The sequence below is a fragment of the Lathyrus oleraceus genome, chromosome 5 (assembly GCF_024323335.1).
Source record: "Lathyrus oleraceus cultivar Zhongwan6 chromosome 5, CAAS_Psat_ZW6_1.0, whole genome shotgun sequence".
Lineage (NCBI taxonomy): Eukaryota > Viridiplantae > Streptophyta > Magnoliopsida > Fabales > Fabaceae > Lathyrus > Lathyrus oleraceus.
In genome coordinates this window covers 575,379,930-575,385,929 of record NC_066583.1, presented here as the reverse complement: position 1 = coordinate 575,385,929, position 6,000 = coordinate 575,379,930, and positions in this window count along the sequence as shown.

Sequence of the window (6,000 nt, the reverse complement as noted above, 5' to 3'; positions counted from 1 at the left end):
GAGTTGGTACATGAAGTTAGAAAGGAGCCGTATTCAATCATGGTTGGACCTAGCTAACGCCTTCTTGAAGGAATACAAATATAAGTTGTACATAGCTCCTGATCGCATGCAGCTGAGGGCCTTATCTAGAGAGAACAACGAATCCTTCAGAGGGTATGCCCAAAGATGGAGAGAGTTAGCGGCTCGCATTGAACCACCACTCTTAGACAAAGAATTGATGGAATTATTCAGGGATACCTTGCAAAGTCCTTACTTCGAAAGGATGATTAGCAGCGCAACATCAGACTTCACTTGGTGTCAATTGGAGAACGCATCGAGTATGGCCTCAAAAGTTGAAGAATCCATTGCGTCTAAAATAGCCAAAACATTGAGAGTGAATCTATTGCCAGTTCCCAAAAGGAAGAAGAGGTTGAAGTTAATGCAGTCTGGGAAATCCCACAAGCTCCATATCAGAGACCATCTTTTCCTTATGGTCAATATCCTACAAATCAAGGATCTCCTCAATATCAACAACGGACTCCACCTCAGCAGCCATACAAACGGAAAGATGTTCCACGTCGACAACGCCAACATGCTCAACAAAGGCCAAGAAAGCTAGAGAGACACATCGATCTGCTTTCAATGCCATACAGTCAAGTACTTCCATATTTGATTCAGAGAGGACTGATAGTGCCAAAGGAGCTAAATCCAGTAAGTCCTCCATATCCATCAGGTTTTGATGCCAACGCCCAATGTGACTTCCATGCTGGGGCACAAGGGTATTCAACTGAAGACTGCAAAGTGTTCAAGAGTAAGGTACAAACCCTGCTTGATTCCAAGATGTTCTCATTTGTGCCTCGAGGCCTTCACATCAATAATACTTCTTCGCCTAACCATGCGGGTCCATCAGTCTAAACAGTGGAAGAGACTTCCGAGAATAGATCTGAAGATGATTATCATGCTAGTCTCGATCAGTAGAGCTACCACTACTCTGAAGGAAGCTAGCCTAGCATTGAACCAGACACGAGAAAGCTTCCTCTGCACTGGCAATCATTTGACTATTTAAGCATTTTCATTTGTATTTTTCTTTGCATGTTAAGTACTTATCTGCTTTCAAGTATTGTTGTTTTCCTTTAGTGGTAATATTAATGAAATGATTATGCATGTTTTGAACGAATCCTTTCGTGGTCACTCATCTTTTCCATTTATATAACAAAAAAAAATATTTCTCCCATTCACTTATCAAACTGTTGTCTTAGAAAAGATTGAAGGGAGGATGACAAAAACAAAATACTCATAATTTCTAATAGTATGCTTTTGGATAAAATCCTGCTGATGATGTACATGCATTATTTCAAATCCCCAAACACTGGAGAGATAATGAGTTAATCCCTAGTCAACCACTTCTAGCCTAGAAGTAGGAGTTCTTTAGGATTTACAAACCCTTATGTTTAACCCGGAGTAGGATAGTGTTCAGTTAATCTAACTACACATTTGGATTAAAAGATGAAATATCCCGTCTGTGGATCAACTACATGCCATTCTTCGCACACTTCCTGAAGCGTCAAAGGAACCCTGAAAAATTCCAAGATTGATGTCGGCCGTTCTTCAATGACTGATGACTTGGCAGTCACATCCTCTAAAAAATCACCAAAGAAAAAGCCCGCTAAGTCGATACCCCCAAAGGCGACTTAGGCAAAAATTAGGGTAATCCCGATGGACTAAAAGCTTTAAAAAGCGATCCAGGCAAAAGTTAGGGATCAAAACAAAAATCAAAAGAGGTCACAAAAACCCTATACGAAACAAAACAAGATTCAGTGACCACTATATAAGGAATCAAAGGGGCACCGACATCCATGAAGAGCAAAATAAGGTGACTGCCATTTCAAGCGAATCTTGGATCTTTATCTTTACACCATTGAACTCTATTAAAAGTTAAATGTGTGTGTTGAGTTAACTGGACATAGGATTGGAGATCATCATGAAGAAGGGGTGGGTTAAAACAAAATTTGAGCCTTATATCCTTTTGTTCAAAAAAAATCGTGAACCATGCCACGTTACAACCCTCAAAAGACCTAATTGAAGTAGGATTTATTCTGAAAGCATACTACAACAAGGTTACGTAAACTGACTCCTAAATATTTGCTAATCACTTGTATTATCATCATATTCTCACTGTATCTTTCACACACTAGCTAAACCAGCAATGCATTTGAACTAATGGTTCATTCGTCACACACTATCACATCACTTTAATAAATGATTTTTCGAACCTGCATGAACGTTGCATTAAAATTACCATTGATTAAATAAACAATTTTAAACTGCAAGTAAGTACTTGACATCAAGGAAACCTCAAAGAAGCAATCAGAAAAGGACTTGATCATTCGTCAATGCTGACCCAAATCAGGACTACTTCCTAACCCTATGAATTAGGAGCATGGTATCCAATTATTATGAGTTGGTCAGTCAAAAAATACCCAAGCATCAGTTGATCAAGGAGGCGAATCATTTCAAAATATTCAGTCCATCGGGGGCAAGCCTTTCAAAATCTCAATCAGGGGCAACCTACTGAGAGATTCATACACTAGGGCAAAAATAGGTTTAAGCTATGGTATAAATGTTCCCAGGGTTTCCTTTCAAAAGGACAAATTCCTTCAAAGACCCTACAGACTGTGGCATAGAAGTTGAAAATATCCTTGGGTAAGAGCAAGAGCATAATCATGATGCATTGCTTACGTCGCTACGCTCACAAAATTATTTACAAGCCATCAAGACATATCAGGCAAAGAGGTTGAGATTCTATCAAGGAGAAGCACAAAGTTCATAAGCAAATGATCAAACTTTGGGCACCAAGAGCATCCATGATTATCCTCCCAATCATCACATTATCAAATACAGAGTGTCGAGAAGTCAAAGCCTTTCACCAATCAAAAGTCTAATCCATATTGACAACTACCAAAAATAAAAGCCCACTTTGCTGGAATCTTCATAAACTCAAATCCAATCAACATTGGTAACTAGAAAGTCTCACCTTCAAAAAAGGAGATCAATAAAAAAAACCAATAATCCTCTTGCATTACCACATGCACTGCATACAATAAACACGCATAACTTTCCTGCTAAATCAGGAAGTTGCATATCAAAAATTTCTCTCACAAAAATGAGAAATTCTCATTAACAGACATCATATGCATACATAACATAATAAATCCTGCCCATCAACCCTTTGATGAGGACATAACCTAACTTTTTCTTTCCGTCAACCCTTTGGCGATGGCAAATACATTTCCATCAACCCTTTGATGATGCCACTCCATAGTGAAGTTTCTTTCCGTCAACCCTTTGACGATGATACTACATATAATTCCTTTTCCACCAACCCTTTGGTGATGCGATCCTTTACTTCTTCCCGTCAACCCTTTGACGATGACGAATTATTTTCCATTAACCCTTTGATGATGATATTCCCCAACAATATCTCATTGGAAACAAAATAAAAATCCTACAAAAATATCCAATTACCCATTTGCATTCTAACATGCATCATATAAATCATTCATAAATGGTTTTCCTACCAAACAGAAAAGAAAAAAAACACAGTCATATCAATCATCAACATACTCATGCATAACACTCCCACAAAATGGGAACTTCAACAAAATAAAAATCATTCGTATTCCTGCATGCACAACCAAATATCCCCAGCAATTGCATACTGCATACATTTCATGCATCCTCCCATGCATAGTATTTCCATCCAAAGTGGAACATCATACAAAAATCACACCAAAATATCAGGACCCAAGGTCATTCATGTATATCTTGGACATTCCTCATTTCCAAATAAAGTTATTACCCTGCATGTGCTCGTGGAACCATTTATCCAGTAAGCCATTCTTTTCAACTATATGATTTATAATGACATTTCCAGCATTTTCTCTGCTATCATTACTCCCCAAACAGAGGTTACCCTAAAAAGTCTCTTATGAGCTTTCCCCTGCAGAGCATTTCCAGTATGTCTCCCTCAAAAGGAGTTTTTTCTTAAAAAAATCCCCCAACAGATGAATACTTGAGATACTGCTTCATTTATCTGAAGAATCTCATTTCTCTGTTTGAGATACCGCTTCATCAATTTGAAGAATCTCATTTGTTTTCAGAGATACTGCTCTAAGTATCCTCGGAGAGTCTTAGATTCGATTAAGGTATCTTTCCCTTGCTGGAACATCTTGATTCTATCATATAAGATGCTGCTTCGACCCGATACAGAGAATCTCACTTTTACTGTTTGAGATGCTGCTTCATCAATATGAAGAGTCTCATTTCAGATTTTTTTAGAGATACTGCTCTAAGTATCCTCGGAGAGTCTTAGATTCAATTAAGGTATCTTTCCCTTGCTGGAACATCTTAATTATATCATATAAGACGCTGTTTCGAATCGATACAGAGAATCTCATTTTTACTGTTTGAGATGCTGCTTCATCAATATGAAGAGTCTCATTTTTAGATTTTTTTAGAGATACTGCTCTAATATCCTCGGAGAGTCTTAGATTCAATTAAGGTATCTTTGCCTTGCTGGAACATCTTAATTCTATCATATAAGATGCTGCTTCGACTCAATACAGAGAATCTCATTTTTACTGTTTGAGATGCTGCTTCATCAATATGAAGAGTCTCATTTTCAGATTTTTTTAGAGATACTGCTCTAATATCCTCAGAGAGTCTTAGATTCAATTAAGGTATCTTTCCCTTGCTGGAACATCTTAATTCTATCATATAAGATGCTGCTTCGACTCGAGACAGAGAATCTCATTTTTTATGAAAAGATTCATTTTCAAATTTTTTTAGAGATACTGCTCTAATATCCTCAGAGAGTCTTAGATTCAATTAAGGTATCTTTCCCTTGCTGGAGCATCTTAATTCTATCATATAAGATGCTGCTTCGAATCGATACAGAGAATCTCATTTTTACTGTTTGAGATGCTGCTTCATCAATATGAAGAGTCTCATTTTCAAATTTTTTAGAGATACTGCTCTAATATCCTCGGAGAGTCTTAGGTTCAATTAAGGTATCTTTCCCTTGCTGGAACATCTTAATTCTATCATATAAGATGCTGCTTTGACTTGATACAGAGAATCTCATTTTTACTATTTGAGATGCTGCTTCATCAATATGAAGAGTCTCATTTTCAGATTTTTTAGAGATACTGCTCTAATATCCTCGGAGAGTCTTAGATTAAATTAATGTATCTTTCCATTGCTGGAACATCTTAATTCTATCATATAAGATGCTGCTTTGACTCGATACAGAGAATCTCATTTTTACTGTTTGAGATGCTGCTTCATCAATATGAAGAGTCTCATTCCAGATTTTTTTAGAGATACTTCTCTAGTATCCTCGAAGAGTCTTAGATTTAATTAAGACATCATTCCTTTGGTCTGGAATATCTTAATTCTATCGGATAAGATGCTGTTTCGACTCGATACAGAGAATCTCATTTTTGTTGTTTAAGATGCTGCTTCATCAATATGAAGAGTCTCATTCAAGGTTTCAATTTTTAGAGGTATTCCTCTAAGTATCCTCGGAGAATCTTAGATACGGCTGAGGTATCACTCCCTTGTTGAAATATCTCGATTATATCATATAGGATACTACTTCATTGATACTCAGAAAATCCCTTGTGCTCAGCTCAAGACACTGTTCTGTTGATTTTCCAGAAAGTCTTAGATGCAGTTGAGATATCATTCCATTACCGGAATATCTCGATTATGACATCCAAGATATTGTTCTGACGATTCCCAGAGAGTCTCGACTGTTTCATTTTACCTTTTTGATAATTTTTCTTACTATATTTCTCACTGCATTTTCTTTTTTGCATTTCTTCCTTGCATTTCAAAGGACAAAATTTGGGTCTTTTCGTATTTAATTACCTTCCACTACGAATGTATGAAGACTGCTGTCATTCTTACCTTCTGGTTCAAGTTAATTAAATAGGGACAACTGTCATACCCCAATTTTGT